Genomic DNA, 26,347 nt, shown 5'->3' with positions numbered 1-26,347 from the left:
CATACAGCGTTCCTCACTGAGTTCCTTGAATTCCTATCGGATATTGTAGTCATGGCAGATAATAGTCAAATTTTGTGACTTTAATATTCACATGGAAAAGTCCACAGACCCACTCCAAAAGGCTTTCGGAGCCATCATCGACTCAGTGGGTTTTGTCCAACATGTCTCCGGACCTACTCAATGCCACAGTCATACTCTGAACCTAGTTTTGTCCGGTGGAGTAAATGTTGTGGATCTTAATGTTTTTCCTCATAATCCTGGACTATCGGACCACCATTTTATTATGTTTGCAAACACAACAAATAATCTGCTCAGACCCCAACCAAGCTATAAATTCTCAGACAACCCAATGATTCATAGATGCCCTTCCAGACTCCCTCCACCTACCCAACGACGTCAGAATACAATAATCAGTTAACCACCAAACTGAGGAACTCAATTTAACCTTGCGTAATACCCTAGATGCAGTTGCACCCCTAAAAACAAAAAACATTTGCCATAAGAAACTAGCTCCCTGGTACACAGAAAGTTCCTGAGCCCTGAAGCAAGCTTCCAGAAAATTGGAACGGAAATGGCGCTACACCAAACCTGGAAGTCTTCCGACTAGCTTGGAAGGACAGTATCGTGCCATATCGAAGAGCCCACACTGCTGCTCGATCATCCTACTTTTCCAACTTGAGGAAAATAAGAACAATCCTAAATTTATTTTTGATACTGTGGCAAAGCTAACTAAAAAGCAGCATTCCCCAAGAGAGGATGGCTTTCACTTCAGCAGTGATAAATTCATGAACTTCTTTGATGAAAAGATCATGATCATTAGAAAGCAAATTACAGACTCCTCTTTAAATCTGCGTATTCCTCCAAAGCTCAGTTATCCTGAGTCTGCACAACACTGCCAGAACCTAGGATCAAGGGAGACAAGTTTTTGAATACTATATCTCTAGACACATTAATGAAAATAGTCATGGCCTCTAAACCTTCAAGCTGCATACGGGACCCTATTCCAACTAAACTATTGAAAGAGCTGCTTCCTGTGCTTGGCCCTCCTATATTGAACATAATAAACAGCTCCGCATCCACCAGATGTGTACGAAACTCACAAAATGGGCAGTAATAAAGCCTCTCTTGAACAAGTTTAGCCACCGCGCTTCTACACCTGCATTGCTTGCTGTTTGGAGTTTTAGGCTGGATTTCTGTATAGCACTTTGACATCAGCTGAAAATAATAATAATAATTTTATAAATACATTTGATTGATTGGTGTGGCTGGCTTCCAAATTAAGCAGACAGGTGTAAAGAAGAGCGTTTTGAAGGGTCATGTTTCGGAGGACGCGCGACTCAACCGTCGCCTCCTGAGCCCGTTGGAGACTTGAAACAATGAGACAAGATTGAAATTGGGGAGCAAAAGGGAGTAAAATACAAAAAACATTTTTTAAATCTTCAAATAAAATAGTTTCGATGGTATTGAAAAATAAATCTTTGCATGGTGTTCTCCATATACCCCAGTATGCGGTAAGCCACCCAAGCCTACAGACAATAGCGTAGTTTTTTTTTAGGTTTACAGGAGAGATTTCTCCCACGTGTGGCTGACAGTTGCACATTGTCATCACGGTTTGTTTGTGTCGTCTTCATCAATGGAAAAATGGATTGATATTCCCAAATGGAGTGACATAGGTCTACATTTAGCATGAAAGCACTTAGTAGGAGACTTGTCTCAGCAACTTGACACCGGTCAGTCAAGCTGACCTTCTCTGTGCTGACCATTTCCTACATGCAATCAATACTTGACTAAATAATTCATTTAAAGCTGCCACCAGGCGTAACTGTGGTGCTAAAAAGCAGCGAGGTCAGAAAGTGAAGAGAGAACCGACATTTATTGACATTGTCCCTCACACTCAGTCAGCATCTGCCTCATTTTGCTTCATACACAAATGTTGGTTTCCATTGGTTTCAGTCGAAAACGCTTGTATATCACAATCCCTAGATGTTGCAGATGAAACAAATAAAATCCTCAAACATTTTAGACCATGTAATAATGAAAGCTGACTACTAGGAAACCTTGCTCAGCTATGGGGAAATAAAACCATTTTCTGTTGAAAATCATGAAATAACAGAACGATACAAAACATTGGTAAATTCCCTGGGGACTGGAGACTGGGGAAACAATGCAAGCGGACATTTCTCGAGTGGCCTTCCTGCCAAAAGCTCGCTGCATTCCAGCACACGGTCGCCACTTTGAACCCTGTGAAACTGAACAGGTCACCCACACCTCGCTGAGTCACTCAATGAACGACCCCCTTCTCTCACAGCGACAATGGAAAAGGGAGAGAACAAAAGTACATGTTCCCAAAACCGGACCCTGCTTTTTTTTAAGGCTCTGATTGAAATATAACATCCTCCCTTGGACTGTTCAGACTACTTCCTAAATGTCTCACTGCTTCCCATGACTTGCCAATAAATGTCAGCGCGACAGCGCTGGCCAAAAACTCTCTCCCTTTTTAAAACAGATGAATGAGTTTATTCTGTTCCAGCAGCTAAATGAAATGCTGCATGCGGAGGTCAGGTGGTTTAAGTGCACTCTGGCACAGCCCTTGTTTAATGCCACAGTCTAAGATTTCAGTCATTTATAAGCTAAATATGTATAGCTTCAAAACATGTTTTATAAAGTAATGTTGCTCTCATGGAATGGCATTTTTTAGCACTACAGTGAAAAAGTGAATGGATTTTCAGTTTAGTTGGTGGTCCTACATCCTACAGAGTGAGGCTTTAATGAATGGATGATGCAGCTGCTGACATAGGCCAACAAATGGGACAAGTTATCATCCATGCCAGGTACCCTTCAATCAAACCTCCAATAGCGCTGATTATCTATGGGAACTCGCTCGTGAACTGCACTCCATTGAGAGTTAGCACTTTCTCTCGTCCGATTGGTACTCGATTTGACTATCCCAGTGATAGTACGTAAAGAAATATCACACCAGCAAACTTCCATAAACAACAGTGAACTGACATAGTCCTCTGAAACAACTCTGGGAAATGAATGATCTAACATGGGCCATGCTGCTACAAACATTAGCTGTTTTTTCAGCATGCCATTATCTTCTAATCTACGGGTTCCAATGAAAATATCCCACAGTAAAGTTTGGTAAGATGAAAATGCATTGTGGGCTAAAAACAGCACAGCATTATCTAGCGGTGTACAATACAGGTAATTATGTCACAGCAGGATAATACAACTGTTGATGTGTTATCTTGAGGAGTGTGTGTATATGTGATGTAAAATAGAGAATGAGTAATCATCATTTCTGAATTAAGTCTTCTTTCCAATATATTCATTGATGGAAAGACATTTGCTACCTTGCCCTGAGTCAAAGTATCTTTTCTATCAATTAAACTGAAATTGGAGCATCGTAAAATGTGAAGATCCAACCCTGCCACCCTCTAGGCTTATTTTTGTCCCACGATAGATAAGTAGGCTAATCGTAACACCTTCCAATTGAGTTTATTCTTAACGTGAACACCACCCTTTCTCACATCTAAATAATTCAAAATCAGACAAACCCACAATGTATATTAAGTACAATTTAATATCCTCAATTCTAAACCATTCGTTTCTGATAAGATGATTTTCATTCGGTTTGTAATACCTTACACACAACTCAAGGTTTGAATGAGCTTAATGCCTGTGAGGAATATAAAAAGACAGCTATCTAATAATGGCCAAAATCACACAATCAAGGGAATATTCTTGAGGTGTCTGATGTTTGATGACAGGATGAGGTGTTAATTTGCTAGCAAGGCTTCTGGGGGAAAGAGGGTGTCGTAGAACAATGCATATCACTGAAACTCACTGGGGACTCGGGAGTTGAGTACAAATTGTACTCACTGGTCATACAAAAGACACAGTATTTCAAAAGCACAGCGCTATGTGGTAAAATGACTAATTGACTGTCTGCTTTATCACTCAGATGTTTGCTGAATGTTCTGTAAAAGTGAATCATGCTATAATCATGATAAAACAACTTTGTTATTGGCAGTGTTGAGAAACTAGTGCTGGTCCACATGACAAATATAAAAAGGTATGATTTCTACATGACCTATAATTCATTAATTATATGAGTGAAATAGTTATCCTTCCAAAAAAATGGTCACTAAGAAGGCCTATGTTGTTTCTGGGTTGGAATAGTGTGAGCGTTTACCCAACTACAGAATGGTATGGGAGTATACCGGTCATTAAAAATATGAATGTAAGTAGACCGCTGCTTGGGCCGCTTATCCTTCTCGGGAGTATGACATCATACTCTATGAGGAAATAGCAACCATTTTTAAAAGTCTGTTTGAGATGAGTGTTATTGTCTCCAATTTATGCTTTGGCCACATACGAGTCAACAACATTTTTAGGTATGAGTTATCATAATATGAACTTTAAAGAGTGAGATTTTCACTGGACAGTTACTTTAATTTAGTAGTCAAATCAGTTTGGAAGTAGGAAATTCTCCAATTCATTCCGGATTATTACAAGCACATTTCTCTATCAGATAATGGCACAAATCTATAACTAAATGGTTGATACCTAACAGTGTTTCGCAAATCCAGTCCTTGAGTGCCCCCAACAAATGCAATAGTTTAAACAAAATGAAACTTGGATTTGACAGGTTACTTAGTCAATGTTGCTGGATCCTGCATTAAAATAATCATGCAGGTCTACGCTCAAGCATTTCCATTCATTTGCACAGGCTGCATCAGGCTATGTCAATTCAAGTAGGCTTGCAGTGTTAACCCAAATCCAGTCCTCGAGTACCCATCACCAACACACCTGATTCAACTTGTCAACTAATTATCAAGCCCTCAGTTGAATCAGGTGAGTTTATCTAGGCTACAACAAAACATGTGTCCTGTTGGTGGGTACTCGGACTGGAGTTGGGAAACACTGCGGGCCTACTTGAACTGACAGTCTGATGCAACGTGTGCAAATTAATGGAAATGCTTGAGCGTAGATCTGCATGATTATTTTTAATAACCTGTCAGATGTATTGGTTTCAATTACAACAGTATTTTGGCCTACTTGTAGCGGATTTTAAAACTTTACACGATTGACTAGGCTCACAGAATATCGCATAGCCTGAGGGACTTAAGTTTGAGGCTCAATTTCAATAACCTAAGTAAACTTTGCGGAATTGTTGTCAGTGTAAACCGGTAAGGGACATGCTAGACTAGTCTTTTTTCATATGTTATGTTGCTACAATGTCCCAAGTGCAATAATGAAATATTGTTGCCAAGCCGGGTACTTTCACAATATTTAGGATAGGTTCTTATAGAAATAAGATGTAGGCTTTTATTTCACGCAGTTATAGAAGCACTACTGATACCGCACTAATCCATATTGTTGACGGGTTTTTTTTTTAATAACGTCGGAAGTTAATCGGCGATATCATACATTTAAGACGAGTTTACCTGTAATTCAGGTACATTTCCGCCTCATGCGCGTTGTGCCACAGTCAAAACAACTAGGAACTCGGAGATCCGATCTCAAGACCATTGACGTCATGATTTTACATCGTTTTTTCCGTGTTCCCAGTTGTTTTGAAAACACAATTGATACAGGAAAATGACCAGGGAAAAGTTTGAAGAACAACCCAACCTAAACCAAAAGAACACTAACACTCACCTTTTTAAAGAATGACCAATATCTCCAGCAGTAGGTAAATCCAAGGTAGGAAATCGGCAGGATCTTCCGAATGTATTTTGTGTTAGTTCTTGAACTGGGAACGGCTGGAGTTTCAGTGAAACCAGAGTGGAAATTGACGGAGCCTAGTGTCCCAATTCCAGCAGTCGTTGCGCGTGGTTAAAATGATTAGATGTCGCGTTATAAATTAAACCAAATAACTAAGAATAGCACGTGTAACAATTTAGCTGTAATCGTCTTTACGGTTACGGACTCTTTCTTCAATCAGAATTCCAGTTTTTGTCACTAGCCCTCCCATTCACTTGCAGTATACCGGTTTTAAGAGTCGTGTGTGTTTCTGTTGCAGTTTGAGCAATGGTCGGCTTCCGCACCTGAAATATTGGATTAGTGATGTTTTCAGAGCTGCGAGGTCAAACTCCGCCTCTGGAGCACTGTATTTACTGCAACCGTCTGTACTGTGCTGTACTCTACTGAGACACGTTTGCATAGGAAGCGATCCCAACTGCCTGCGAGTGAAGGGAGGAGTTTCACGGTACTTTTCACCGTCAATCAAGCAGGTAATACCCAGTAGGCAACACTGGTTCAGAATATGTTAGTTTAACGTGTTTTTAATAGGTCTTGTTCTGGTCGAAAACTGGTTGAAAATAAATAAAAAATGTAATGTGACTTTTTTTCTGACCAACATATGACCAGCTGGTCATAATTTTTACCACTATATTATGTGCTATATTATTCACTGGTCATAGTTAAGACCTCATCATGACCTGGTAACAGTTTATTACGTACTGTAAAAAGTATTGCAGAGGACAAAGTTTGATATTGAAAACATTGATAATTACACTTCTATTTGTTACCATAGGCATCAATTCAAGTTTAAATCTACAACATATTCTTACATTTAGATATAGATAAAGCAATGGCAAAAACAAATCTACATCCCCATTCTGCATACAGTAATTGTTTCACAGTTCACCCAAAGACATTACATGCATAGAGAGACTGGGACAGAATATATATCATCAAATAAAATCTAAATGTATCTGTCACATGCGCTGAATACAACATGTGTAGACCTTACCGTGAACTGCTTACTTACTTACAAGCCCTTAACCAACAATGCAGTTTTAAGAAAATATTTACTAAATACAGTCAAGTAATATCACAATAAAATAACAATAACGAGACTATATTAAGCCAATTGTTTTGTTGTACTAATTAGAATGAGTAGATCCTCATCCTGGACCTCAGAGCACAGAAGGCGATCTGGAGCATAATGGCCCTCTTGAAGAGTGGTGTGATGGGTCAGATCTGCAGTGAAGCCAATCAGCGCATTACAACTTCATCAATTTGAGATTGTAAAATAACTAGAAAATGACATTCCTGACAAAACTTTGGACTTAGCTGACTAAAAGTATTTCCATGGTACTAGTTAAAGAAGTTTGTGGCAGTTATAGCTTAGAGATGTCTTCAAAAAAGAGCAACTTGCTCATACACATACTTTGTATTCTCCTCCACCAACAAATCAACCAATCAATGACACTTACAGTAAGCAATACATAAACAACTGGCATAATGTGGGCATGCAGGACATGACAGAACAGTAACGCACAATCAAATATTTGTAACAGATTCTACTAAAAATGTTGCACTGTCCATGTCAATGGTCGCAACCCCACATTAACTTACCAACTTCAATGGAATGGAGGAATGGTAGCAACGACATGTTTTGTCCTCTGTGCCTCTTTATATTGAAGTGGGACATTAATGAATTTATCATCAATCTGAAACAAGAAAGAGGATATCAAAATTAGTGTAACAGTATACTTTTTAAACCGTCCCCTCGCCCATACCCGGGCGCGAACCAGGGACCTTCTGCGCACAACGACAACAGTCACCCTCGAAGCATCGTTACCCATCGCTCCACAAAAGCCGCAGCCCTTGCAGAGCAAGGGGAACTAGTACTTCAAGGTCTCAGAGCAAGTGACGTAACCGATTGAAACGCTATTTAGCGCACACCGCTAACTAAGCTAGCCGTTTCACATCCGTTACATTAGCCTAGTTGGATAATGATCATTTTTATGTTTAAAGAGAAAATATAGATACAATAAAATATTATGTTTTTCACAAGTTGTCTTTCATATCATTGCGGCAAGAAACATTGTTAGAAAGGGGTGTAATTGTCAAATCTCTTTCTGTTCTCTGTAACTGTGCACGTGTGTGTGTGAGTTTTAGTGAGCGACAGGGAGAATGAATAAGAGAGAAATGGGAGAAAATGTACATGACCCACCAGGGGAGGTGTCTGTTGAATCAGGACAGAAGGGTGGCAAAAAAAAAATATATATATATTTCCTTTACAAACGTATATTAGAATAGGAATAGAATAGGTCACTAATAACTGAGAGGGTGGCCAAGAACTGCTGTAGAGGCCATGCATCAGGTCATTGACATGTTTTAGGAACTATTGAGATGGATCATGATTAGCCATTACCTAAAGTTTTCACTTAGTCTAGCAAGTACATTGACTATGTTGCCCCTCAGCAATCTGGCAGACAGACAGAGACAGGCAGACAGATAGAAAGAGAGCCTATGTTTTGCTGTCTATTTACATTACTTTGTCAGCAGGCTGAATAACTTCTGTACTTCTTCCCTTTGTTCCATCCTTCCATCCACGATAGAAGATTCCTGCAACAAAAGAGAATCATGAATGGAAAAAGGCAGTTGAGAGGTGTGAAGTTAGAATGAGTGTTGAGGGGGAGCAGGCATAGTATCTGAAAATGTATCGTATTGTCAAATACAAAATACACAAAAATACAAGAGCACTCTTGAAGAGGGAATCAAGAGATCTTCACATCCAAATTGGGGTACACACACACATACACAAAATCAATGTTTCATATTTGTGTATTTACCAACCATCCCTCTCTCTTACACACACAATGTTGACAAAACAATGTTTTCTAAAGTTATTGTGATCTCTCTTTCTTCCTACCTCTCCCTCACACACACACACACAGATAGAATACATACACACATTTACTGTCATTAACTAAACCAATATCAAAAAGCTAGCTAGCTACAACAAATGGCTACAACAGCTAAATATATATACAGTTGAAGCTGGAAGTTTACATACACCTTAGCCAAATACATTTTAACTCAGTTTTTCACAATTCCTGAGTACAAATTCCCTGTCAAAGGTTAGTTAGAATCACTACTTTATTTAAAAAATGTGAAATGTCAGAATAATAGGAGAGCGAATTATTTATTTCAGCTTTTATTTCTTTCATCACATTCCCAGTGGGTCAGAAGTTTACATACACTCAATTAGTATTTGTTAGCATTGCCTTTACATTGTTTAACTCAGGTCAAACGTTTCGGGTAGCCTTCCACAAGCTTCCCACAATAAGTTGGGTGAATTTTGGCCCATTCCTCCTGACAGAGCTGATATAACTGAGTCAGGTTTGTAGGCCTCCTTGCTCGCACACGCTTTTTCAGTTCTGCCCACACATCTTCTATAGGATTGAGGTCAGGGCTTTGTGATGGCCACTCCAATACATTGACTTTGTTGTCCTTAAGTTTGCCACAACTTTGGAAGTATGCTTGGGGTCATTTGCAACCAAGCTTTAACTTTCTGACTGATGTTGCTTCGATATATCCACATAATTTTACTTCCTCATGATGCCATCTATTCTGTGAAGTGCACTAGTCCCTCCTGCAGCAAAGCACCCCCACAACATGATGCTGCCACCCCTATGCTTCACGGTTGGGATGGTGTTCTTTGGCTTGCAAGCCTGACCCTTTCCCTCCAAACATAACGATGGTCATTATGGCCAAACAGTTCTATTTTGTTTAATCAGAACAGAGGACATTTCTCCAACAAGTACGATCTTTGTTCCCATGTGCAGTTGCAAACTGTAGTCTAGCTTTTTTATGGCGGTTTTTGGAGCAGTGGCTTCTTCCTTTCTGAGCAGCCTTTCAGGTTATGTCGATATATAGGACTCGTTTTACTGTGGATATAGATACTTTTGTACCTGTTTCCTCCAGCTTCTTCACAAGGTCCTTTTCTGCTGTTCTGGTATTGCACCAAAGTACGTTCATCTCTAGGAGACAGAACGTGTCTCCTTCCTGAGCGGTATGATGGCTGTGTGGTCCCATGGTGTTTATACTTGCATACTATTGTTTGTACAGATGAATGTGGTACCTTCAGGTGTTTGGAAATTGCTCCCATAGATGAACCAGGCTTGTGGGGGTCTACATATGTTTTCTGAGGTCGAGTTTTAATGACTCCAACCTAAGTGTATGTAAACTTCTGATTTCAACTGTATAAACAGTGCCTTGCGAAAGTATTCGGCCCCCTTGAACTTTGCGACCTGTTGCCACATTTCAGGCTTCAAACATAAAGATATAAAACTGTATTTTTTTGTGAAGAATCAACAACAAGTGGGACACAATCATGAAGAGGAACGACATTTATTGGATATTTCAAACTTTTTTAACAAATCAAAAACTGAAAAATTGGGCGTGCAAAATTATTCAGTCCCCTTAAGTTAATACTTTGTAGCGCCACCTTTTGCTGCGATTACAGCTGTAAGTCGCTTGGGGTATGTCTCTATCAGTTTTGCACATCGAGAGACTGACATTTTTTTCCCATTCCTCCTTGCAAAACAGCTCGAGCTCAGTGAGGTTGGATGGAGAGCATTTGTGAACAGCAGTTTTCAGTTCTTTCACAGATTCTCGATTGGATTCAGGTCTGGACTTTGACTTGGCCATTCTAACACCTGGATATGTTTATTTTTTAACCATTCCATTGTAGATTTTGCTTTGTGTTTTGGATCATTGTCTTGTTGGAAGACAAATCTCCATCCCAGTCTCAGGTCTTTTGCAGACTCCATCAGGTTTTCTTCCAGAATGGTCCTGTATTTGGATTATCCATCTTCCCATCAATTTTAACCATCTTCCCTGTCCCTGCTGAAGAAAAGCAGGCCCAAACCATGATGCTGCCACCACCATGTTTGACAGTGGGGATGGTGTGTTCAGGGTGATGAGCTGTGTTGCTTTTACGCCAAACATAACGTTTTGCATTGTTGCCAAAAAGTTCAATTTTGGTTTCATCTGACCAGAGCACCTTCTTCCACATGTTTGGTGTGTCTCCCAGGTGGCTTGTGGCAAACTTTAAACGACACTTTTTATGGATATCTTTAAGAAATGGCTTTCTTCTTGCCACTCTTCCATAAAGGCCAGATTTGTGCAATATACGACTGATTGTTGTCCTATGGACAGAGTCTCCCACCTCAGCTGTAGATCTCTGCAGTTCATCTAGAGTGATCATGGGCCTCTTGGCTGCATCTCTGATCAGTCTTCTCCTTGTATGAGCTGAAAGTTTAGAGGGACGGCCAGGTCTTGGTAGATTTGCAGTGGTCTGATACTCCTTCCATTTCAATATTATCGCTGGCACAGTGCTCCGTGGGATGTTTAAAGCTTGGGAAATATTTTTGTATCCAAATCCGGCTTTAAACTTCTTCACAACAGTATCTCGGACCTGCCTGGTGTGTTCCTTGTCCTTCATGATGCTCTCTGCGCTTTTAACGGACCTCTGAGACTATCACAGTGCAGGTGCATTTATACGGAGACTTGATTACACACAGGTGGATTGTATTTATCATCATTAGTCATTTAGGTCAACATTGGATCATTCAGAGATCCTCACTGAACTTCTGGAGAGAGTTTGCTGCACTGAAAGTAAAGGGGCTGAATAATTTTGCACGCCCAATTTTTCAGTTTTTGATTGTTAAAAAAGTTTGAAATATCCAATAAATGTCGTTCCACTTCATGATTGTGTCCCACTTGTTGTTGATTCTTCACAAAAAATACAGTTTTATATCTTTATGTTTGAAGCCTGAAATGTGGCAAAAGGTCGCAAAGTTCAAGGGGGCCGAATACTTTCGCAAGGCACTGTATGTGTTTTTCCTTTCGTGAATTAACTCACACTTTTTCCCCCTTACTAGCTCTGACTTTGTTGATAGCTACTTTATTGAGGAAAAATGTGACTGATATGGTGTTGTCCCACCTAGCTATCGTAAGATGAATGCACTAACTGTAAGTCACTCTGGATAAGAGTGTCTGCTAAATGACTCAAATGTAGTGCCGAGTCTCAAACGGAATAGGCCTGAGCACACCGTGTTCATTGGGTACCATATGCCTTGAGACCCTTACCCACTTTGGTGCACTCTGCCAGCTGTTGTTTGCCAACTGTGCTAAACTGAGTCATGCAAACCCTGCTGAAAAAAAACACTCACATTTGAATCATTATAATGGTTCTAGTGTCTTACATCCACCGGGTGCATGGCCCACAAACACTATGCACATGTTTTATGTAGGCTGGTGTCTATTAATTGGTGTCATGAAAAATACGTCTTGATCTGGCTATATGGCGTCTCGACCAAATTCTAACTAGAAAAATATGTCTTCATCACATTGTATGCCCACTGGGATATGCCTTTACTAATGTGGTTTCAAGTCGGTTACCATACTGGTTTCAGGTGTGGAAAAGAGTCATATGTATTTTTATATTATTTATACATGCTGATAGCCTACTGCTTATAAGCTACACACAGCCTACGGACGCCAGCAATGTGGCAACTATTAGGCCTACAACACTGCTTGACGATTATGAAGAACTGAAATCAGTTGTACAACAATGTGATATAGGACTCCTGTTACCCAAACACCATCTGCCCAATCCTGTTATATAAAGGAAGCAATGGAATACAATTAAAGCATTTTTTTTTGAGTGCAAGTATTGTGCATTCTATTATTGTATTCTATTCTTTAGTATAAGTTACTTTTCCACACTTCTGTATTTTACTAGTAGCCTTTAACAGTGCTTGTTCACACTATGCAGATGTGTCTGTGTCACGTCCTGACCTTAGTTCCTTTTTTATGTCTCTATTTTAGTTTGGTCAGGGCGTGAGTTGGGGTGGGCATTCTAAGTTTTTGTTCTATGTGTTATAGTTCTATGTTTGGCCTGGTATGGTTCCCAATCAGATGCTGCTGTCAATCGTTGTCTCTGATTGAGAACCATACTTAGGCAGATTGATTTCCCACTATGATTTGTGGGTAGTTGTTTTCTGTGTCTGTGTTTCACCGTACAGAACTGTTTCCATTTTCATTGTTTCACTTTGGTTATTTTGTATTCAGTGTTCAGTTATATTTCATTAAAATGGACACTTACGACGCTGCATTCTGGTCCGATCTTTCATTCTCCTCATCAGATGAAGATCGTTACAGTCTGTCTGTGTGTCTCTATTTTGTGTGTGAGAGGGCATGTGTGCACGTCTGTTAGAAGTTCCTCTGTGTTGATGCCATTCTCATTTCCTTTATGGAAATAGAAAATGTAACTCCTTAACCCATTGCGCTTGGAGAAAGAGAGGTTAAAAAAAGGTCACATCCATCCCAGAGACAAACCGCAAGGTCATTTAAAGCTCTCGTAATTAAAATCAAATACAACTTTTACGGTTCATTCTTTGAATTGTTGACCAAACACGAATACTACATGATTGTCACTCAGAAACACAATTTGGCTGTGGCTTTATTATGTCATGACATTTATACATAAATACATTTAGGCACTCTTTTTATAAATGGCCACAGACTTACAAAGTTAATCTAACCACAGCTTCCCATCATCTGTTTCTTCTTAATTCCCAGATTCGGAAGCTCTTTGAATGGCTTCCATATACTGCTTAACAGTTTGTTTTAGGGTGCAATTAATTTTTGTTGATAGAAGTGAAGAAGAAGTGTTATGAGTGTTATCAGCTACCTGAATTTGGGACAGTTTAAAGAGATGCAATGTCATTTTTGCTGCTTTGGGCTCAGGTTCTATTAATCCACTTTAATGCAGTGAAGATCCCACTCTAGATACAATTGGTTGTACAATCCAATATGGGCTAATTATTTTCAGGTGGGCCAAACGTCTCACAAGCTCGTGCTTGATAGACATTGTCTTTCAAACAAAGCTGTCCAATGGCAAAGAGTGGTCAAGGAAATCGGGACGTGGCGATCAATTGATTTGATTTGGCTGTGCGATTAAAGGGGGCCACAGCGTATCTGAGTGGCCCAGGCTTTCCCCAGGAAATACTTGTGAGCCATAGATGAGACAATGTCTTGTCCCTCAGCCAACGTTTCCCTGGGGGACACATAGTGCTTCCTCTCAGACCAGGGAACAAGTTTAGCAGTGTGTTAATCATTTTAAGCGATGTGGGCTAAGAGCCCACGCCACTGAGCCCTTATCTACAATCACCAATTCAAAACCATGCAAAGGACACTGGCCTTTTACAGCGTGGGAGTGGACGTTACTCCCTCACTGGGTGGGAGGAATTCTTCAAAGGGATGATCACTATATCAATGCTTTCATTTGATACAAAACACCTGAAGAAGTCCATAGGAAAACAGAGTTAGAAATACAGTTGGTGCATTTCAACAACAAACACGGAAGTGCATTCACACTAGAAACATGTTTGATTTGACAATAACTTGAGACCAGTCACTCAATAGGCTAGGAATGTTTCTGTGCTTACAGGAAAAGATGAACAAAAAAGTGTTTTTGGTATCAGTGGGGTGCATTGCATACATACTGAGCCTATTTTCTTCCCAACGTTGGACATTCTCACCTTGGGCGTAGGCTAGTCCTTGATTTGAAGCGATGTCACTGAATATCTATACATAAAGATGGCTCAACTTCTTTCAAAGTTTAGAAGCAACTTCCAAAAGTTGTTTTTTGACCTTGTGGACAGCTTGCATATCAGCAGTTGAATCCACAGATTTGGGACGCGTCAGCATCGCTCTGTAACACTGAGTCTGCCCGAATATTACTGTATAGTTGCAGCTGGTGCATTGACGGGTCATTGTCCGATTTATACCTAACGTAAATGACTCCCGGGAATCAACGGCCTCTCATTTCCAGCTCTGGGTCATTGGCATTGCACAGTCAGGCATGTGCACAGATAGGGGTCTACCTGTGCAGATCACCTTTGCTCCATTGCACTCCCATTAACAGCACCGTTAGTCTTATCCAGGTGGGATAGGGCAGTGTGCAGAGCCATGGCGATTGTGTCGTCCGTTGGGGCAGTATACAAATTGTAGTGGGTCTAGGGTGTCAGGTAAGGTCGAGGTTATATGATCCTTAACTAGCTTCTAACAGACTGGGATAGGGAGAGATGTAATGTGTCAGTAAACACTTAAGCCAGCTGGTCTGCACATGCTCTGAGGATGTGACTTGGAATGCCGTCTGGTCCGGGCAGGCTTGTGAGGGTTAACAAGCTTGAATGTTTTACTCACGTGGGCCACAGAGATCGGGTCGTCATGAGCGGCTGGGGTCCACGTGTTGTTTTTCTTGAAGGAGAACAGGTGTTTTAGCTTGTGCGGGAGCGAGGCATCAGTGTTCGTGACATGGCTGGCTTTCCCTTTTACAATCCATGATTATGTGGAGTCCCTGCCACATGCGTCTCGTATCTGAGCCATTGAATTGCGACTCCACTTTGTCCCTGTACTGATGTTTTGCCTCTTTGATTGCCTTATGGAGGTCATAGCTGGTCTGTTTGTACATGTCCATATTCCCAGTCACCTTGCTGTGGTTAAATTCGTTTTTTGCGCAAATGCTGCCATCTATCCACAGTTTTTGGTTTGCATAAGTTCTAATCGTCACGGGAGGAACAACATCTTCTATGCACTTCCTGATAAACCCAGTCACCGAGTATGTGTATACATCGATACTATTCTCAGAGGTGACCCGGAACATTTCCCAGTCCACGTGATCAAAACAGTCTTGAAGCATAGATTCCTATTGGTCAGACCAACATTGAACAGTCCTTACCATGGTTGCTTCATGCATAAGTATCTGCCTATAGGCAGGGAGGAGCAGATGGAGGTGTGGCCTGATTTGCTGAAGTGATGGCCTTATAGCCATCCCGGAAGGGAGAGTAACAACGCGTGGTCTCTGTGTAGCACAGTAGATGTGATATATAGAATTTCAGGAGCCTTTTCATTAGATCTATGCCATATTTAATAACAATGAGGATAGGCATTAAACTGCCTTGAAAGCAGCCAATTGTATTTGCATTTACATGCTTTTCAAGTTTGTTAAGCTCCAAATGAGTGAGTTTTTCTACCCACACACACAACCCACCCATGCAAAGTATAGCTTTCCAAATTAGAGACCAAACAGGTATTGACTGCAAATTCAACAGCAAACCAAGCCACTGATAGTCAACACTACCCTGTTTTGGCTGGGTTGTGAATAGCATTTTAATAGAAAATGAATTACTTAGACTTTGCCAGCTCTGCAAGGAGACACTGACTGTACAGTACATAGTAAATGGCCCGCTGAGAATTTCTGCCTCTGCTTGCCCTGACTTCTCACCTTGAGAAAATCCCCCAGTCAACAGCTAGTGATTTGCTGAACACAGTGCCTTGCCCAGAGGCTCAAATGACAAACCCATCTCCTCTGGCACCCACCAACCCAAGCCATTTTCCCACAATTCCCAACACTGTAGATAAAAGCAATAAGCTGCATTCAATAATTTGGAGTTATCAGGAAAATGTTTTCATTCACTTAGTTTGAACTGTTGATGTTTCTCTCACAGCTAGCCATTTAGGTTAGCATGACCCAATGTGCCTAACAAATATATTGACCAATCCCCTTGGTGGAGAGAAATCAGCTCATGTTTATTTTTGGATTAGTTGGGCTGGTCACCATGCGGCTAAATGCTGTTTCACCCCAAATGCAGCCATTTGATGGACAGCTGGGATATTTTCAGCATCACTGTCTGGCTTTTCAATCCCATACTTGTTTCTATTATTGTTAATAGGCAGACTTTGTTTGGAAACGGGGACAACCGCTAGCGTTAAAAAACAGGGCCACGTTGTTGGGCTTGCTCTTTTCAGAACTGTTAAAACGTACATGAAAAGACGTAAAACAGGCTGTTGATGCTGTGGCATATAAACCAGATGTTGTGGCCTACTAAACCTATTGACTGGAGAATGCATTTAGCTTTTCAAATGATATTACTTGACTCTCCTATCTACTGTACATGTGATTATAGGTACAAAGTATAACAGCTAGAAAATGCAGATGCTGCAAATGAGATATGTACTGTACTAATGTGTGTACAGTACATCTGTGTGTGAGGGTGTGTCTGTATCAACCCGGTTAACCAGCTCTGCCCATTCACCAAGGAACCATCCAGAGACCATTGGCTGTTTGTAATCATGATTGACATCGACCAAACTAATTCATGACAGGACTCCGAACGTATTCTCCAAATCGCCCTTCTTATTCACAATGTACCCACCAATGTCAAAACCAAAGCATCAGAACATGTTCTTTCCTCTAAAACACTATGGGTAGTGCCATTATTGAAATACCACTAACTAGCAGCTACATACAATGTGAATACCCCTAGTTACATAAGAGAGAGATTAGAGATGGTTCATTACCACAATCGAGGCCATGGGAGGTAATGCGGCTATTGACTGGGAAACTGCTAGGCCTATATTTATCCAGGAATTATAATCTGGTAATGATGATGGTTTTGAAACAAAACCACGTGTCAGCTGTCTCATAGAAAATAATAATAGATACATTTTTTTGGGGGGAATTGTGCTTTCCCTTTACTGGTTTTGTCCCTGGAACACATTGATACATCAACTAACATAATTTGGATGTATGAATTAGAGGTCGACCGATTAATCGGAATGGCCGATTTTATTAAGGCCGATTTCAAGTTTTCATAACATTCGGTAATCGGCATTTTTGGACACCGATCATGGCCAATTACATTGCATTCCACGAGAAGACTAGCATTAAACGTATCTTATAAAAACAATCAATCTTAACATAATCACTAGTTAATGGTTGATGGTTGATGATATTACTAGTTTATCTAGCTTGTCCTGCGTTTGAGTATAATCGATGCGGGGGCTTGTTAATTTATCATTGAATCAATCGTTGCACGAATGTACCTAACCATAAACATCAATGCCTTTCTTAAAATCAATACACAGAAGTAAATATTTGTTAAACCTGCATATTTCATTGAAAGAAATCCAGGCAATATTAGCAGGCAATATTAAACTAGAGAAATTGTGTCACTTCTTTTGCGTTCATTACACGCAGATTCAGGATATATGCAACAGTTTGGGCCGCCTGGCTCGTTGCGAACTAATTTGCCAGAATTTTACGTAATTATGACATAACATTGAAGGTTGTGCAATGTAACAGGAATATTTAGACTTAAGGATGCCACCCATTAGATAAAATACGGAACGGTTCCGTATTTCACTGAAAGAATAAATGTTTTGTTTTAGAAATTATAGTTTCTGGATACCATATTAATGACCTAAGGCTCGTATTTCTGTGTGTTATTATGTTATAATTAAGTCTATGATTTGATATTTGATAGAGCAGTCTGACTGAGCGGTGGTAGGCAGCAGCAGGCTCATAAGCATTCATTCAAACTGCACTTTCGTGCATTTGCCAGCAGCTCTTCGCTGTGCTTCAAGCATTGCGCTGTTTATGACTTCAAGCCTATCAACTTCCAGATTAGGCTGGTTTAACCTATGTGAAATGGCTAGCTAGTTAGCTGGGTGTGCGCTAATAGCGTTTCAATCGGTGACGTCACTCACTCTTAGACCTTGAAGTATAGCTTCCGTCCCTCTCCTCGCCCCAGGAACACATAGACAACAGTCACCCTCGGCCCTTGAGGGCTGCGGCTTTTGTGGAGCGATGGGTAACGATGCTTCAAATGTGACTGTTGTCGATGTGTTCCTGGAGCGAGGAGAGGGACGGAAACTATTCTTTCAAACTGCACTTTCGTGCGTTTTGCCAGCAGCTCTTCGCAAGCACAGCGCTGTTTATGACTTCAAGTCTATCAGCCTAATGGCTGGTGTAACCGATGTGAAATGGCTAGCTAGTTAGCGGGGTGCACGCTAATAGCGTTTCAAACGTCACTCGCTCTGAGACTTGGAGTAGTTATTCCCCTTGCTCTGCAAGGGCCGCAGCTTTTGTGGAGCGATGGGTTGATTCGAGGGTGGCTGTTGTCGATGTGTCCCTGGTTCGAGCCCAGGTAGGGGCGAGGAGAGGGACGGAAGCTATACTGTTACACCAGCAATAGTATAGTGCCTATAAGAACATCCAATAGTCAAAGGTATATGAAATACAAATGGTATAGAGATAAATACTCTACAACCTAAACTACAACCTAAAACTTCTTACCTGTGAATATTGAAGACTTATGTTAAAACAAAGCACCAGCTATCATATATTCTCATGTTCTGAGCAAGGAACTTAAACGTTAGCTTTTTTACATGGCACATATTGCACTTTTAGTTTCTTCTCCAACACTTTGTTTTTGCATTATTTAAACCAAACTGAACATGTTTCATTATTTATTTGAGGCTAAATTGATTTTATTGATGTATTATATTAAGTTAAAATAAAAGTGTTCATTCAGTCTTGTTGTAATTGTCATTATTACAAATAAATACATGAAAAAAATCGGCCGATTAATCGGTATCTGCTTTTTTTGGTCCTCCAATAATCTGTATCGGCGTTGAAAAATCATAACCGGTCGACCTCTAGTATGAATGTATCATATCATGCACAGGACAAGTAGTCCAAGTGTGTTGAGGATCTTGAAGAGGCACTCAAACCTTTGTCTAATTTGAGCCAGTAGTTTTGAAAGGGTCCTGTTGTTTGTGTACTATGTTATCCAAATGTGCACCATGTCATCCATTTCATGTGATATACGAATTTGTTGTGCTTAAGATCCCGTAGTGTATCTTTAATAAGCAAGAACAAGGTAGGCATAGATATTGCTTAACATAGTGGAATGTATATCAGTTCAACATGCATCACTATGAATTTGCATGTAGCATGACAGCAGTATGAAATCAAAGAAATTAGTACAAAGAAACTGTTGGTGCAGGTGAAGTATCTTGATAACAAGTGTTAAGTCATCAGGGACAACTGCGAACAGTGTAGACATACAGTAGCTATATGCATTTACTTGAATCATTCATCTCCAACATCTTTATCTGCCTTTTTAGAAAAAGCACAGATTCACATTATTCGCCTACTCTCTCACCGTCGACTTGCACCACTGCCGTTAGCTGTTAACTGCTGCAGGGAGGGGAGTAAAGGGGATGACGTGAGCAATAAAAATGGGCAATTGACCATGTTAACTTTGGCTCGCAGCCAAGGGGTGACTGTGATATATTTTGCTGCTGTGTTTGCTGTATCCGTGGCAGCCCGGGCTCCGGCACTAGTCGTGGAAGTGATGCCGTCTCCTCAGTGCTGTCTGTTAAGGAAACGAATGGCCTCCGCCATCATGGATAAGAGACATTTATTATTCTTTCCACTGAGACGTCTTCAGAAATCGGGGGGCGGTTTCTCATTCCCATTCATGTTGCTTTGTATGGACAAAAGCTCCTGGGATTCCACAGGATTTGTTTAATCCTCAGATTTCTGCTCTTGAACCAGGAAAGGGTGTTCGATTGTCCAAGGGGAAAGCTGTTGTCTTAATTCCAAGCCATACGCTTGTTTACCTAGAAAGCATGTCAGTCGCTAGTAAGTCCATCACTATTTGCAGGCCATTAACCAATTAGAGGTTGATATACAGTGGGGCCTGAAATGATTGACACCCTTGATAAAAATGAGCAAAAATGACTGTATAAAATAAATAATTCAAACATTGAGCTATAATGTATGCTCAAAAAAATGTGTACGTTATATTAAGTCATACTAATACAATTGCTCAGAGAAAGAGATTTTGTTAACAAGTAATAAAAACAAATCTCAGCCTTTTTCATAATTATTTGGACAACACATTGGGAGGGATCTTAGACCATTTCTCCGTACAGAAACCTTCCGGATCCTTGATTTCCTTCGTCTGTGCTTATGGACTGCCCTCTTCAATTCAAACCACACATTTTCAATGGAGACTAAGATCTTTTGGGTCAATTTTGATGTGTGTTTGGGGCTAAGGTCTTGCCAAAGCCATTTTTTTTTACTCCATATGTTTTGTTTTTCCTTACCGACCAAGCTTCCTCTTCTTCCTACTTCCGCTCCTACCAGTTTTGGATTTGTTTTCTCTTTTATTCCCTCTCCCTCCCTCCCTCATCTATCTTTGTGTTTATTTTGTTTGTAGTAAGCTAATCATTAATGATGGGGGGACTGAAGCTTTGATACGTGTCATCCTGTCGATCACTGTTTGACCCCATGACATCTCTCCCAAAAAAACGACTACTATGATTGGTCAAAAACATATTGACAGTCAAATATAGGTCTGCCTTTTATGACATTTTGAGTTATACCACCCGTGAAGCCTATTCCCTCTCACCCTTTCACCCCACCTCATTAGTAACCCTATACCAACCCATTGACCTCGGGATATTTTCTTCACTTGTATTTTTGAGCATCAAGCTGGGATTAGCACCCGCTACGAGATAGACCACCAGCTGTGTCAATTTACAAGCACCGGGCCGAAGTCTATAGTACAGTAAATTTACAGTACACTATATTATCTACATATCGGCAGTATTGTTAATAAGAATAATAATAACAATAATAATGTACACTATATACTGAAGAAAGGACCTGTTTCCCAGGCAGATTAGGCCTGCTACTGAACCAAAAATCACTTAATGGAGATTCTCTTTGTGTTAAAGTACAACTTATGCTTTCTCTGGGCCTGGGAAACCAACCCATAGAGTATGAAAACACATGGTCACCACACAATCCCAATGGTTGGATATCAATTATTTAAGAACATGTGTGGAGGTCAAATATCACTGACTATTTATCCCAAATCCAACGTTATATTTTCGAGATCATTGTCTGTATAGTTAGGAAAGGGGTATAAAATATTCCCAGTCAAACCCAAATATGTCCCTTGGTCGTCTGATGAAACAAATTCTCAGACAGAAACAGGTGCCTATGAGAGCAAATGTAAAGCGTTCGCTTTCAAAACAACTCCCTCTAAGCTGTGCTTGTGATACCTTGCAGTTTAGCCTATACAATATCCTACTAGTAGCCTGGAATCCACACTGATATTGCTGTGTTTCAGGCTAGCTCTTTCCATGAGACATTGACATGCTAGAGGAAACCATTTTGGAGATAAGTCTCACCCTTTCTGAGCCTGTCTGTGTGTCAGACTCTGCCTCAAACATTGGCTTTTGTTGCTGTGTGTGCAGAAGGATTCTCTGGGGACTGATACACTTTTCCATGACACAAACCGTCTAGCTGCAGTAGCAACAGCACCAAATGTCAGTAGCTTCGCAAGACATTGAGAGTGCTATATACATTCAAATGGCAGGGTAACATGATATGAAACACTTTTGAAGTACAGCAACACCAAGAAAAACACCTTTGTCATGTTTATGTAGTAGTTATGAAGTTACAAAAGCCAACAAGAATTGTGATTGTTGTGTATGCTTGTCCTGCATTCTACAATCACAGGCAATCACATGATTGAAAGGCAAAAGTGCTCTCGTCTTATCTGCAATGCCCCAGAGAACATGTGTAATTGTCCCTAGATGTCTATCGGTCGGGTGTTTGTTAGATTTTACAGTACACCCAGAAACGTGGCGGTTTTTACAATTAAATAGTTATTTTTTAACTTCCTTTGCCTTGCCAAGAGTTGCTGAATATCTGCTCAGCTACAGTACTCCTAGAGCACAGTGTGTACAGTGATTGGGAAGGGCTCGTTTTGGACCTGCTCGTGCAGCAGACCAATACGTTCCTGGACGTCCAACCAAAGCCCCTCGATTTACTCAGCCCACCTCCCACTGTGCCATCCCGTGCCAAATAATACACCCCTGGGGGAAACTGGTGGAGATTAAAGACTGAATGACCCCCCCCTCAACCCCACCACCAGCCAATAATATTTCCTTTCTGAGTTTTGATACTGTGCACAATCGAAGTTCAAAGAGAGTCCAGGCCGTTCTTGATAAACAGGCTGGATATAGCGTAACAGTCTTGGCAATGCTGACGTGCTGGGATGCTGGGTGTACACCGAGCGCAAAGGAGACTGATGGAGAGAAAATCAATAAGACAGCTAAAGGCGGGGTTCATGTGTTCCAGTGCATTCCGAAGAGTGCAAAACAGAGGCTAGGAATGCATGCAGCCACTGGGCCCAAGTCGTTATGGAGCAATAGGGAGTGGGTTTGCAGCGTCTGTCTAGTATTCAAATTCATAAAGCTTTATTGTCCATCCGATTGACATGATGGACCTTTTGTCTTTGGCATGTGGCTCATAAAACACAACACATTCCAAAGTTCTCTCTTTGTGGTAGCTGATGTGCATTGTTCCTTTCATCTTAAGAAATGAAGTACGGCTGAAATAATTCATCTGTTATTCATCCAGGTGTTCATCCAGTATTTATGTTCTGACTATATTCTCAGCTGTTCAGTAGATTTTATAGCCAAATGTAAGGAGAGAACAAGGACCAAAAACAGTCTCCGTAAGCTGGCGCTTGCCGAGGCCCCATTTTTCATATCCACCAGTGACAAGACAGTAAATTCACACCACATGGTCTCTGACCTACCACACACTGCTCTTGTGATGATGGGCAGCTAAAGCAAAAGCTGTCTTTTACATATGGGTGTTGTTTTTGTCCAGTACATCGCCATATCATGTGTGCTATACTTTCCTTGCTTTCATGGAGTGCTTGAAGCCATGCTTGACAGGCAATGGAGAAAAAAAGTGAAAAATAATGAGATAAGAAGGATTTTCTAAAAGTACCTGGAAAAATATGTCACAGTGAATGTGTCATTTTTATCACTGAGTTTGAATCGCTGTTGGTATACATCCAGTGATAGCTATATGTACGAGAAACAACTTAAGTGAAAAAATGCCACTATGTAATATTTTTTATTTATGTAGTATACTTTCCAAAGTGCTCAACACACTTTCCAACATAAAAGTGGGGGGAAGACTCACCACACTTGTAAGTCACTTTCAGTGTTGAGGAAAGTTACTTTTTAAAGTAACTCGTTGCAATGTTACTTCCATTGAATGTTAGTTGTTACTGTGGAAAGTAACTTGTTACATTACTTTTGCATTACCAAAAACAGAAATCCCTCTGAAGATGCGTATTGCTCATTCTTATGCCCAATAGAGGGTACACATTATCCTTTGAATGGCTTGCATAGCCTAATCTATAATAGCTTGGATTTTTACTTTACCTTCTATAACTGTGTTTTAATGTTTGATTTGTTTCATTAAATCATTCAGTAAGGACTTTAAATTATGGCAATCATCTGTTTTTATCGGCAGTATAAACTGCTAACAGCTGGGAACTGCTAGATAACTTGTAAGCTCGTCAGCAACTTGGGGAGTACAGACCCCCAAGAAATCAACTACCCTAGTGGCGAAAGTAAGAACTGCAGTTGAAGCATAGTATGCACAGTTAGTTTTTTACAATCACTTACGAACTTAAAGTTGTACTTCAAATCAAATTTTATTAGTCACATGCGCAGTGACATGCTTACTCATGAGCCCCTAACCAAAAAATATGGATTAGAATAAGAAATAAAAGCAACAAGTAATTAAAGAGCAGCAGTAAATGTACAATAGTGAAACTATATACAGGGGGGTACCGATACAGAGTCAATGTGTGGGGGCACCGGTTAGTTGAGGTAATATGTACATGTAGGTAGAGTTATTAAAGTGAATATGCATAGATGATAACAACAGAGAGTAGCAGCGGTGTAAAAGAGGGGGGGATGCAAATAGTCTAGGTAGCCATTTGATTAGGTGTTCAGGAGTCTTATGGCTTGGGGGTAGAAGCTGTTTAGAAGCCTCTTGGACCTATACTTGGCACCCGGTTACCGCTTGCCGTGCGGTAGCAGAAAGAACAGTCTATGACTAGGGTGGCTGGAGTCTTTGACAATTCTTAGGGCCTTCCTCTGACCAGGTACAGAGGTCCTGGATGGCAGGAAGCTTGGCCCCAGTGATGTACTGGGCCGTTCGCACTACCCTCTGTAGTGCCTTGCGGTCGAAGGCCGAGTAGTTGCCAAACCACGCAGTTATGCAACCAGTCAGGATTTAAAAAATAATTTCTACATTTTATTTGACCTTTTATTTAACTAGTCAAGTCAGTTAAGAACAAATTCTTATTTTAAATGACGGCCTAGGAACAGTGGGTTAACTGCCTCGATGGTGCAGCTGTAGAACCTTTTGAGGATCTGGGGACCCATGCTAAATCTTTTCAGTCTCCTGAGGGGGAATAGGTTTTGTCGTACCCTCTTCCCGACAGTCTTGGTGTGCTTGGACCATGTTAGTTTGTTGGTGATGTGGACACCAAGGAACTTGAAGCTCTCAACCTGCTCCACTGCAGCCCCGTCGATGAGAATGTGGGCGTGCTCGGTCCTCTTTTTCCTGTAGTCCACAATCATCTCCTTTGCCTTGATCACGTTGAGGGAGAGGTTGTTGTCCTGGCACCACACGGCCACCACACGAGGTCAGTGTGGTAGACAGTGTGGTGGCAACATATTTTTTATTTATTTCACCTTTATTTAACCAAGTAGGCTAGTTGAGAACAAGTTCTCATTTACAACTGCGACCTGGCCAAGATAAAGCAAAGCAGTGCGACACAATCAACAACACAGAGTTACCAATGGAATAAACAAACACAGTCAATAACACAATAGAAAAAGTCTATATACAGGGGTAAGATAAAGGGAGGTAAAGGCAATAATAAAAATAAATAAAAATGTAATGTAATGTAATGCAATAAATTGTCCATAGCGGCGAAATAATTACAATTTAGCAATTAAACACGGGAGTGATAGATGTGCAGAAGATGAATGTGCAAGTAGAGATACTGGGGTGCAAAGGAGCAAAAACAATAAATAAATAACAGTATGGGGATGAGGTAGTTGGATGGGCTATGTACAGGTGCAGTGATCTGTGAACTGCTCTGATAGCTGGTGCTTAAAGTTAGTGACGGAGATATGAGTCTCCAGCTTCAGTGATTTTTGCAATTTGTTCCAGTCATTGGCAGCAGTGAACTAGAAGAAAAGGCAGCCAAAGAAGGAATTGTCTTTGGGGCATGACCAGTGAAATATACCTCCTGGAGCACTTGCTATGGGTGGCTGCTGCTATGGTGACCAGTGAGCTGAGATAAGACAGGGCTTTACCTAGCAACGACTTATAGATGTGGTGGAGACAGTTGGTTTGGCGACGAATATGAAGCGAGGGCCAGCCAACGAGAGTATACAGGTCGCAGTGGTGGGTAGTATATGGGGCTTTGGTGACAAAACAGATGGCACTGTGATAGACTGCATCCAATTTGCTGAGTAGTGTTGGAGGCTATTTTGTAAATGACATCGCCAAAGTCAAGGATCGGCAGGATAGTCAGTTTTACGAGGTTTGTTTGGCAGTATGAGTGAAGGATGCTTTGTTGCGAAATAGGAAGCTGATTCTAGATTTAATTTTGGATTGGAGATGCTTAATGTGAGTCTGGAAGGAGAGTTTACAGTCTAACCAGAGACCTAGGTATTTGTAGTTGTCCACATATTCTAAATCAGAACCGTCCAGAGTAGTGATGCTGGACGGGCGGGAAGGTGTGGGCAGCGATCGATTGAATAGCATGCATTTAGTTTT

The 26,347-nt window shown here is 40.8% G+C and overlaps 1 protein-coding gene across 2 annotated transcripts in view; it reads right to left on the bottom strand.

Moving 5' to 3' along the window:
* The window catches only part of LOC118368769 (inactive ubiquitin carboxyl-terminal hydrolase 53-like), a 57,377-nt gene extending 51,122 nt beyond the window's left edge, over positions 1–6,255 (bottom strand). For both annotated transcript variants that reach the window (XM_035753157.2, XM_035753156.2), the window contains exon 1: positions 5,668–6,255. The gene's annotated coding sequence lies outside the window, so the exon portion shown is untranslated. The remainder of the gene's footprint in view (positions 1–5,667) is intronic.
* Positions 6,256–26,347: the final 20,092 nt, after the last annotated feature.

Source organism: Oncorhynchus keta, chromosome 35, assembly GCF_023373465.1.
Source record: "Oncorhynchus keta strain PuntledgeMale-10-30-2019 chromosome 35, Oket_V2, whole genome shotgun sequence".
NCBI lineage: Eukaryota > Metazoa > Chordata > Actinopteri > Salmoniformes > Salmonidae > Oncorhynchus > Oncorhynchus keta.
This window is presented reverse-complemented; position numbering and strand designations above follow the sequence as displayed.